The sequence below is a fragment of the Eptatretus burgeri genome, chromosome 14 (assembly GCF_056783735.1).
Source record: "Eptatretus burgeri isolate ZD-2024b chromosome 14, Ebu_testis_v1, whole genome shotgun sequence".
NCBI classification, from domain to species: Eukaryota; Metazoa; Chordata; class Myxini; order Myxiniformes; family Myxinidae; genus Eptatretus; species Eptatretus burgeri.
Genome location: NC_140974.1, coordinates 68,420,736 through 68,432,932, shown reverse-complemented (window position 1 = coordinate 68,432,932; position 12,197 = coordinate 68,420,736). Strand labels below are relative to the sequence as shown.

The window sequence follows — 12,197 nt, the reverse complement described above, 5'->3', positions numbered from 1 at the left end:
ACGAGCTTACGAAAAATAGGTGAGTGTAGGATTTAGGTCATGTGGAGGTGGGTCGGTTCGTTCAGTTTCGTTGTGCAGATCACCATTCTAAACGAAATTCACCCTGTACATTCATGAGAACACACCATTGAAATTCCTACTTGTTTCCATATGCACAAGTTGACACACTGACAGTTATTACCATTTGAAATTACCGCCGTGAAGTGGGCGTGGCATGCTTGTAATCGTGGAGGAAACGACCAGGAAACAACAAATCAAGATGGCGGTGCCCATGGTTGTCTGGTGATTGAGTGATTTTTGGTCTTTCAACAACCAAATATGCGTTGTTTCACACTTGGGCGGGGAGGATGATGAGAAAGTGACGCAATTCACGGATAAGAGCTGGCTTAAAGTATGAGTGAGCGTGCGAAGGCTTGTTGCGATGCCGCAGATAATGAAACTATCAACAAATGCTGTTTGCTGGCTGATCAAATTATGAAACTGCTGCCAATGACTGATCCTCCTGCGGATGCCGGCTGTCACCGGTTCTGCTATGCGTCGTTTTGTAACAAGGATCATATAAAACGTACTGAAGCCATGAAAAGGAAATCGGAAGCCAGCACGACTGCAGTTTCTGCTAGAGCCAGTGAGGTGGTGGGCGGACTAGAAGAAGAGGGGCACTCATACCACAAAATACGTAGAAAATCCCTCAGAACCTCTGTAGAAAGGGTGGCTGGCAAATCAGCTGGTGTACTGCCAAGAATTTGTGTGATATGCCAGAAAAAAGACAAATTCATCTGTGTCAAAGGAAAATCTCATCGTGATCAGTTGTCCCTGGCAGAAACACAGGATGGAGGAAAGCTGAGGGAAACTGCCGAGCAGAGGAGAGATGAACGTGATGTGAGAATAATGGCAACTATAAAGGATAAAGACTGTGTGGCGCTGGCAGTTTGTTATCACCATAAATGTTATTATGAGTATGTGAATGACACATACCACAGACAGAGTGAAAGTAAACTTCAAACTCAGAAAGTGAACTATGACAACATTTGACATTTTCTGTGATAAAGTAATCCAGGTAAGACTCATTGACGGAAAGCAATCTATACATATGAAGAAGTTGTGTGAGATGTTCAGTGACCTACTCAGAGTATGCGAAGGTCAGGATAAGGCCAACGACCAGGCAACAAGACTGAAGAAAAGACTGCAGGAACGGTACCCAGACATGATTTTCTATCGTCCACCAAAAATGTCTGAGAGCGAAGTGGTGTACATGAAGGACATTGATATTGGTTCCATTGCTCAGGCTGCTGTTGTAGACAGAAACTCTACAACAGAAACAGAGTCAACTAGAGGGGGAGCACTCGGTAGAGTGCAAAACCTCTGCCGCCAATAATGCTCGGTCACTCAAGTGAACCTTTTATCCTATTCATTCAATTTGACGTCAACAGTGCTCACAGAGTTATAGTTTGCAACTTTCCCTTTTACTTTTAACTTTTACATACTCAATTCATTCGTCATTCCTTGAGACAGAAATTGATTTTACGTGGGTATATCCACCTGAAGTTCCAAAATCACCCGCAATTATAATTTTGGCATGTTTTTTGTTGGAAATCACTTATAACATGTAGAAATGCAAAAAAAAAAAAAATCGAAATTTTGTTGAAAAAAAAGTTGCAAAATTTTTTTTTCTCGAACAATTGTTTTTTTGGGGGGGGGAGGGGTGGAAATCACTGAAAACATGCAGAAATGCAAAAAAAAAAATTCAAATATTTTTTTCAAAATGGCCGCCATAGCGGCCATATTGGATTTTGGACCAAGTCCAAAAACTAATGGCATGATCCTTGGACCAGACCTAATCCCCCACCAAGTTTCGTCGAAATCCCTCGAGGAGTTTTTTCCGTTATACTGTTCACAAACAAACAAACAGGAAGGGGTGAAAACAGTAACCTCCGATCTTCGATGGCGGAGGTTAACTCGAGAGGATGAAGCCAGCCAGGGTCCACAAGCAGGGTGACTCAGACCTAAATTTACATGTTCTATACTCGGGAGCACTCATGGTGAGGGATGACCTGAACAAACACCAAAGTGTGGACATTACATGGCCCTACTTGGAAATGGTGGAGCTAGTACTAGAGCTTATACGGGCAACTCAAACTTCAAACTGGCCGAAACACCTTGCGATCACGAGAGCGTCAATGCCCTGGTACTTTGCGTACGATCACATAAACTATGCAAGGTACTTACTCGTTTCCTGGCTGGAAATGGCCGGGCTAGAGCACTCCCACCCAGACACCAATCAAGCGTTCATGGACAGCAAATGGACTGCCCAACGGCATACTCGTTATTGATTTAGTAGTGTTGCGTGTGATCAGATCATAGAGCAGACTTTAAATAGGGACAGCAAGACCAGTGGAGGCATCATTGGTTACACTCAGAAAAGCACAGCTGTGAAGAAGTGGATCCTGTCCCAACCAGCACGTGCGGAAATCGCAAGGAAATGTGAGTGCATGGTGGGTATCCACAACGAGCCCCGAACGAGAAAGGATTTGGATGTGTCGAGCTCGAAGAAGAACAAAGCAGTGGTGGTACAAGTGATGGTCACAGTACTTCAAATCAGGTCAGGTCAGGTATAGGAGCATGTGCCAGAACAGCGCGTCGCTGCGTCCACTTTCCGCCGGTACTCCAGGGGCCTCCGTCTGGCCATCCCCCAGGCAGATGTCAGGCCCATCCCCATCTCCTTGAAATGATGGTCAACCTGTTGCAACCATGAGGCACGTCGTCGGCTCACTGGCATCCTCCACTCATGAGACTCCCTCGCTGAGAGAATCTGGTGAGCAGGATCAGCGTCAGGAAAACGAGCCACATGTCCATACAGCTGCAACTGACGCTCACGGACTATGCAGGTAACAAATCTCATCCGAATCTCTCTCAGCAACCGCTCGTTCGACACAAAATCCGACCAGCGATAGCCAAGGATTCTCCGAAGAGACCTGGTACCAAAGGAATTAAGTCTCCGTCTCAGATCCTTGGTCAGAGTCCAAGACTGGAAGTACCAAGGACCTGAAGACTCGGACTTTCGTCCTCCCGCACAGGTACCGGCAGCGCCACACCCCATGATCCAGTGAATCCATGACTCCCCAGGCCCGACCCAGACGTCTATTGACCTCTGACTCACAGCCAGCAGAGGCATGAATATCACTGCCAAGGTAAGTGAATCTCTCCACGACTTCAACATCCTCACCACAAACAGACACAGACAGGACAGCAGCATCCAAGATGTCACCGAAAGCCTGGATCTTAGTTTTGACCCAAGACACCCGTAATCCCAACGGCTCCAACTCCTCATTCAGCACCTCGAGAGCCCCCAAGAGGATGTCTAAAGTCTCCGCAAAGATGACTGCATCATCTGCAAAATCAAGGTCCGAGATCTTGACATTCCCAAACGATGCACCGCAACTTGATCTCTCCGACATCCTCCCTAGAATCCAGTCCATACAAGTGCTGAAAAGTGTGGGCGCAAGTACACATCCCTGACAAACTCCAGTAACAACTGGAAATAAGTCAGAGATGGTACCACCACACTTCATAGCACTCTCAGTACCAGAGTAGAGTTCAGACATCAGATCGATCAGTTTTGGTGGCACCCCACGAAGACCAAAAATCCTCCAGAGGACATCCCGATTCAATGAATCGAACGCTTTACAGAGATCAACATAGGCTGCAAGCAGCCCCTGCCGAAACTCTCGTCTGCGTTCGGTGAGGACACGAAGTGCAAGGATACGGTCAATCGTTGACCTCTTTGGTGTAAAGCCTGACTGCTCTGGACGCTGGTGCTCATGCAGATGGTGGCGAACCCTATCAAGAATTATCCGAGGAAAGACCTTGCCCGGCACTGAGAGCAGCGTCACCCCTCGGTAGTTGTTGCAGTCTTGGCGATCACCCTTCCCTTTCCAGAGAGGGACAACAAGGCCCCTCTTCCAGTCAGTTGGGATGATGCCTGTGTTCCAGGCAGAGCACAAAACTGCATGCAACGACACGAGTGCAGCATTTCCACCAGCCTTGAGAAGTTCGGCATGGATGCCACAGATCCCTGGAGCTTTGCCCCGTTTCAACTGGTTCACTGCAGCCCGTGTTTCCACAAGCGAAGGTGGACCACAGTTGATTCGAGGGTCAGCAACAGGGATTGTAACACCCTTGACGTCCAACTCGACAGCTGGGGGATCAGCCTGGTACAACCGCTCAAAGTAACCGGCCCAGCGGGCCTTCACTTCAGACTACTCTGTCAAGAGCCTACCACTCTGCTCGAACAGCAGTGCTCCGAGGGATGGGCTTGGATGAACGTAATGCGCGAATTCCCCTGTAAGCGGGACGAGAATCACCTGTCCACAGGTGATGCTCTACCCCCTCACAGATTCCTCGCACATAGGTCTCCTTGTCCACCCTCAGTGCACGTACAGTTTTACGCCTCAGCTCCCTGAACAGCTCAGCTCTGCCATTCAGCCTGGCACTGCGACTCTGGTCAATGGTATCCAGTGTCCCTTGAGAGACAAAATTCTTCTTTGCCCTGCGGTGAGCTCCAAGGCATCCACCGGCAACATCAAGGACGGTGGTCTTGAAGGCGCTCCACAACTCCTCAGGACCCCCCAAAGCACCCAGACCCCCCAAGTGTCCACTCAGCCTGTTCGCAAACTCCTCAGCTACTCTCTCATCCCTGAGCTTGGCAACATCCAGCCTTGGCTGGGATGGTACCATTCTCCAGGATTTAAGGTGCAGCTTTAGAGTTGCTACAACAAGCCTGTGGTCAGTATTGAGGAACTGAGCACTCCGGTAGACCCTGCAGTTCTGGATCATCCTCCAACGACCGTCAATGAGGACATGGTCAATCTCCTTTGCCACACCGCCAGCGTTGGAATACTAAGTCCAGCGATGAGCTTGTGGGCGCTGAAACCATGAACCAGCCACCCTAAGTCCATGACTTCTTGCAAAGTCAAGGAACTTAGTGCTATTCTGGTTCATAGTTCCTGACCCATGGGGACCAACACACACCTCATAACCATCCCTATCAGTTCCAGTCGATGCATTGAAATTCCCCAAGACTAGAAGTGTATCTCATCTGGGGCACTGATCAACCACAGACTCGAGTGTGGCGTAGAATGCGTCCTTCACGGTGAGATCACTCGCCTCAGTCGGAGCATAAACAGAGACCAGGGAAATGACACCTAAGGAGTGGCGAATCCTTAATCTCATAATACGCTCGTTAACCGGTGTTACCTCAATTATCATTGGGGTCAGCTTATTGGACACAGCTACAGCAACTCCTTGGGTATGGTAACCATCAGAGCGACCAGACCAATAGTAGGTGTAACCACCCACCATTATCTCGCCGCAATCCGGTCTCCGAACCTCAGAGAGAGCTGCAATCCCAATGTCCAAACGCTTGAGCTCAGATGATAACAGAGACAGGTGATCATCCTCTCTTAGGGATAGGACATTCCAGGCACCCACCCGAAGGGACCACCTCAGGTTAACCCAAGGAGACCGCCGTCTGGTGGACGACACAGCACCACTCCGACACACTCTCCAGCAATCTGACCCAGGGATGTTACCCCGTGGTTTCCCTCCTATCATCAAAGATTGGGGGTCCCGAAGGCTTTGCCCCAATCCCGTCACCCGTTGAGCTGCCCTGCGAAGGGAAGCTGCACAGGAGGTACTCCCACGCAGGGGTTTTCAGATTTTTTTTGCGTTTTTGCGTTTTGCGGAATGAAGGGTTTTACGGTTGCCGGAGTGCAAATCCTGCCACCAACCTCCTAATAAGAAGTGACCCAACTGCAGGAGGACGTCCGCAGACACAGTTGGGCACTAGATATGGATGGCCGTTGGCTCACAAGGAGCTTCTCCGCCCTTTGACAGGTTTTGTTTTTAATCCTGCTGGGTGTCCATATCCAAACACCCTCCTCACCAGAAAACCTGGTGGGGGAGACTGTTTAGTCGCCGACAACCCGACCATGGAACAAGTTAGTACAGGTTTACATGGTACCTGTAGCAGGTCACAGATCGAACCTGACCTGACTGGGGAAATGATTTACCCTTTCTCCGGCGCTCACCTTGAACTCGTCAATATTAGTTCAGGTGTCATTGCACCGCCAGCCACTTCCGCGGACTTGATGAACACGTATGTCAAGGGAGAGAATGCTGTTGTGCAATTCATGCATGATCGGCTTCTCTCGGGTGAGGTCCCATTCTTCAGTCCGATTTCGAAGGCCAAATTGACAACTTTCTCGAAGGCACGAGGCAAGTCGGCGACTCCCCACCAGCAGATGCCGAAGGTTGAAATTGCGAATGAACGTCGTCTTTTTACACGACTGCTGTTGATTGGCGAGTAAAGCAATGTAACACTTCACGATCTGCTCGCATACCCACTAGCAAACGTATCTTTCCCACTGGCATCCGGTGATGGTTCAATTGCTAAGATGGACAAAGCCAAACTCCGCAACCATATACTGAAACTGTGGCCCGATTGCCATGTGGACGCTCGGCCTATCCAAGGTGCAACAATTGTGGATGGAATGGCCGTTATTCAGGCGATAAAGGCTGGTTCACTGCATAACACTTTCGGCAAACTGGAAGAGATGGTGCTGAACATCGTAGTGGCCAAAGCGCGACATAACCAATCTTCGAGACTGGACATGGTGTTTGATACTTACCCAAGTATCAGCATCAAGTGCCTGGAGCATGCCAGACGAGTGGGCACGGCGGGCGATCTTCAGGTATGAACCATCTACAGACGTGATCAAGCCCTTCCAAAACAGTGGGCCAATTATCTCCTGAGCGGAGCCAACAAGGAGGCGTTGATAAAGTTCATCGTCGAATCGTGGACGAGAAACATCTCTCCATCAAAACTGGGCGACATGCTGTTGTACGTCAGTCATGCCGGCAAATGTGAGAAAATCAAGGCGTCGAATGGTGTCATGACTGTGTCGTCAGTACCTGAACTTGAATGTGACCGTGAGGAAACTGACACGAAGCTCCTGCTACATGCCGCTCAAGCGGGATAGAATAAAGTCGGTGCTCATCGAGAGTTTCGACACCGATGTGTTTGTGTTGGCATTGGCTCACTCGAAGTCGATTCGGGCGTGAAATTTCCATCTGGTCACAGGAAGTCCCAAGGACATTATCGTCGTTGACATGAGAAAGCTGAGTAATGCCCTGGAAAGTTCTGTCTGCGATGCGTTGATAGGTTTGAACAATTTCACGGGAAGTGATACCACCAGTGCATTCCATGGTAAGGGCAAAACAAGGCCATTCGACTTGATGATGAAGGGTTCCCATCTCATCACCTGTTTCGGGAGCATTGGTCGAGAATTCACGCTAGATCAGAATATCATTCACGACCTGGAACAATTCGTCTGCGCCATGTACAATCAGCCGACCATGAAGAGTGTGGATGAGGCTCGCTACAAGCTATTCTGCAGCCAGTCGCTGGGAGAACAGAAGTTGCCGCCTACAAGCGACGCTCTGATGCTGCATTGAAAAGACTGAACTATCAGTCTGCGATCCACCACCACGTGACTGAGAGGTTTATAGAAGCCCCTTCTCCTACATTTCACGGATGGATGGAAGGAACGCAACGGAGCACTGATTGTTCACTGGCTGAACAAACCAACAGCGCCGAAGGAACTGTTAGAGGCAACGAAATGTAATTGCAAGAAGACGAAATGCGAGATTAACCAGTGTTCTTGCCTGTCAAAAGGACCGTCCTGCGCAGAGTGCTGTGGGTGTCAAAACTGTGCCAACGATGAACAGACCCATGCAGAAATGGAACTTATGGATGATGAAAGCAGAACTGACAATGATTCCGACGACAAACTGTGAATGCAGGTGTCACACTGCTTTTGCTGTGGTAATCTACTACACAGTAGTATTCAGATTGGTTAGCATGTAATAGTGGACTTGAGTTTTGTAATAACAGCAGTCAAGAGCCTAGTTCAGCAACTGCTTCAGAGCAAGAAATACTGGAGTTCTAAGACAGTAATCTTCTTGTGGCGGTTCTACTTTTCATCAGGCTGAGTCGCGCAGTCTCTTTGTCTTTGATTTAATCCGTAAGAGCCAATGTAACTGTCTTTAATAGGCGCTGTAACTGCCTTTAATAGTCAATGTAACTACCTTTAATAGCCAGTGTGGCTGCCTTTTAAGCAACAAGTTGCCTTGGTCAACTCGAAGGCCTGTCTGGTCGGTCCAGACGTTTTTGGCCGGTAAAAATATGTAACTGATTCGGTTTACGACCTTTAATTATAAACATCTTTAATAACAGTGAATAGGGCTCTGTATAAACATATTGTATAATTTTATGACCTCACAAGAGTTTTCTTTGACGTACATATCAGTCTAACCGTGATTCTTCATTTCTGTGTCAAAATCGTGCTTTAATGTTCGGTGTATCTTTTAATTGCCAAAAATGACCAATTGTGTCACATCCTCGACGTGGAAACAAGTGGATTTGGACTTAGCGTCTAAAATTCTTTAAGTATGCCAAATTTCATCCAGATTGGTGATCTGCACAACAAAAATCATTTTCTGAAGGTAATAGCGAGTACCTCCACATGGTCTAATTGCCATGGGAACGATTATGTGCAGATGACCCTCCTCACCTCTGTTCATTCCACATCCGAAAACATCCCCCCACCAACACCACGTCACTAATTACACTATTAACTCACTCAGTTGCCTCAGTACAATGACCCAAATTACCCCATTAACTCATTACCTTTAGGCTATAATATGCAAAGGATCCCTCAGTGTGTGCAGATAACCGTGGAATTAAATAGATTTCTTTCTTTTCGAAAATTCTTTCCTGCAAAACTCCCAAATAAAGCCGGATCATTGGCACAATGATTGTCATCTGTTGTCATCATGCGAGATCAGCAACAGCTGCTCCCTGCTCATAGGGTGGAATTTTAGGGACACCCATTATACCGGTATACTGGGAAAATGAAAAATTGATATGAAAAAAAAAATGGTAAGCTGTCATACCAAAGATGACCAAATCAAAGAAAGGTGTTTACATTCTTTAAATACCGTGCATGGAATACAAGATTTAAAAAAAACTTTGACCCACTCAGCTACACCTGAAACAGTGGAACGTATGACATCAAGACGTAGCAGTAAGTAAGTTCAGTCGGTTTTAACTTTGAACTTTTAACCCTCAGCATCCGATTTCCGTACTCGCAATTGCATTTTTATTTGCCCTCACGACAGTTTTAAAAGTAATTGCAATTGATTATTTATATGAATCAGGTGTGCTTTCGAAAGGCTATGCCGATTACTGACACTTCCACATAGAGTCCACGATTCCACAGTAGTGATCCACGATAATCTTAGCAGTATGATACTCATACCGGTATGAACCGGTATAGAGATCCATGGTATTCATACCGCTACGGCAATCTGCGATAGCGATGGATACCGACCCGCCTGTGCCAATTACCAACACTGATCTCGCTTTAAAACAAAATCATTTTTAATACAAGAAAAAGAGCAGTCAGAGATTGCAAACCCTCGACAGGACTTTTTTGAGTGGTCTATTTTTATAGGTTTTAGGGTACATCCTATATGGCTGCAAAACCATGTGGCCAATGACATATGTGTGAACCTTTTGTTCCTCGTGGACAGGCTGTCATACATGTAAAGTTTCGCCTCGATCTGTTCAGCCACTTCAGAGAAGATTTTTGAAGGTTTTTAAAATATATTGTTACGGATTTCCGCCCACCGGCGTGCGAGCGACCGCGTTTAACCAATTGCGGCCGCTTCGCCCACTGAACGGACAATCCAGTTGCGGCTTTCTGGATCAACGCCGAAAACCAGCCACGGGTGTGTTTTTGAGCACAGCACAACCTTGTCCGTACTCTGCCCACGCGCTACAGGGTCAATCGCCGAATTGTCGATATACCTAATTAATCACGTGGGAAGATTACCGAGAGATTGTACCTTAACGGGACCGCTTGGAAACAAGCCACTTAAGCAGCTTGCTTCCTTTTGGGATAACTGAGCGGAGTGTTATCGCGCAGTCCCGTTGGACCCGATCACTTTACCGGCTATTTAAAAACCAACTATATTCCGAGTGCAAGATGGCAGCTCAATTAAGGAAAAGGCGCAATGAATGGGGTACATTTAAACAAGCACATTTATTTGCGGACAACACATAAGCACGTATAAACAATGATGCAGTCATGCAGGTATGCAAAACACGCATGCAGTCATGTATCAATCAAGCAAAAGCAATGCAAAAGAGCTACTACCGTCTATCTATTATGTACAGTCACATATACAGTTCTACTTGCGGACATGGTGCCACAACTTTCATTCAAAAGCAAGGAAAAACCCCAGGACAGACGAGGGGTAGACTGGACCTCTTTGGGTCTTTATTGCACGGAGCCGTGTGGACCGCAGAGGCTCCGTGAGGCCACGCTGGTTACCCACACCTCGCTGGGGTGACCCGCAACGTCCCGTCCCTATGGCCGCTGTCGTGACCGCGGTCCCGCCCAGGCCTCGTCTGACGGCCTGGTGATTCGGGCCCAGCCAGCAACGCCTCAGAGGAACGAACGGGCCTTATGCTCTTTCAGAGTTGATGCTCTCTTTAAGAGCCCGTCTGTCCCTCGCGCTGCTCAGACTGTCCCGAAGCCCGATCACCTCAGACCGTTCGCTGCTGGCTGGCAACCTCTCCAGGTCCCACACAAACGCGCCGTTATGCGTGGCACAGCCAGCCAGCTGTGTTCCCCGCTCCGTCTCCTCGGCGAACCCGGACTTCCACTGGGCTCGAACTCCGCTCCTCACACCGACCGACTCCGAGTTCGCGCTCTGCACGCTTTTTTATAGGGTTCGTGAGGTGAGATCTGATCTCCGCTCTTTCACTTCTGACCCCCATTGGCTCCGCCCCTTTCGCTCTCTTGATCCGAATTCCGAGGCGAAGCTTGGAGCGAGCGGACGTGGTAGAAATCACCGTCGCTAACAACGAGGAAACCCCCGCGTCTGTTTGCAGTGATCTCGCCGTTGCCGGCACAAAGATGGCGGCGGCGCCCGTGGAGTTGAAGGTGAAGCGATGTTGTTTCGTTGTTGGGTATTGGGGGAGATGCGGTTGAGGAGATGGTGGCTGTGGTTGGCGTTGTGGATGAGGTGGTTGTGTGAAGGCGGTTGCGGAGGAGGTGGTGGTAGAAATGCGGTTGGGGGTGTGGAGAAGATGGTTGTGGTTGGCGTTGTGGAGAAGGTGGTTGTGGTTGAAATGCGGTTGGTCAGAGCGATGTTGGTGGTGGAAGTGGTTGCTGTGAAGTGGTTGGTCCAAAATAACGATAGCAAAAGAAAAACGACTCACTCAAAGATCACAGCCCTGATCACACGAAAAATTTCCATCGGACAACGGTGGGGAAATCTATATTAATATGAACACAGACTTATCGGCATAACTGAACTAAGGACCTATATGGTGCTCTGCGACTTTCCACAGCCGTAACACTACCCCTCCCCCTTTTACAAACTCATCCCGAGTCGTCATTTTCGTGTGCCATCATGTGTAAGTTTCCCCGAGTACGTTTTGTCTTCGGATCCCTGAGTGCGACATTTAGTGTATTCGTGTCCCAAAAATAATTAACCTACGGGCTGAGTAACTAACTAAACAAACCCACTCATGCACTCGAGGTGCTGAATGAGGAGTCGGAGCCGCTGGGATTACGGGTTTCCTGGGTCAAAACTAAGATCCAGGCTTTCCGTGACATCTTGGATGCTGCTGTCCTGTCTGTGTCTGTTTGTGGTGAGGATGTTGAGGTCATGGAGAGATTCACTTACCTTGGCAGTGATATTCATGTCTCTGCTGGCTGTGAGTCAGAGGTCAATGGACGTCTGGATCAGGCCTGGGGAGTCATGGATTCACTGGATCATGGGGTGTGGGGCTGCCGGTACCTGTGCGGGAGGACGAAAGTCCGAGTCTTCAGGTCCTTGGTACTTCCAGTCTTGCTCTATGGATGCGAGACTTGGACTCTGACCAAGGATCTGAGACGGAGACTTAATTCCTTTGGTACCAGGTCTCTTCGGAGACTCCTTGGCTATCGCTGGTCGGATTTTGTGTCCAACGAGCGGTTGCTGAGAGAGACTCGGTTGAGATTTGTTACCTGCATAGTCCGTGAGCGTCAGTTGTGGCTGTATGGACATGTGGCTCGTTTTCCTGA

The 12,197-nt window shown here is 48.4% G+C and overlaps 1 protein-coding gene across 3 annotated transcripts in view; it reads left to right on the top strand.

The window, feature by feature from the left end:
• The window catches only part of NCAPH2 (non-SMC condensin II complex subunit H2), an 82,705-nt gene that overhangs the window by 57,618 nt on the left and 12,890 nt on the right, over positions 1–12,197 (top strand). The gene's annotated exons all lie outside the window — the stretch shown is intronic.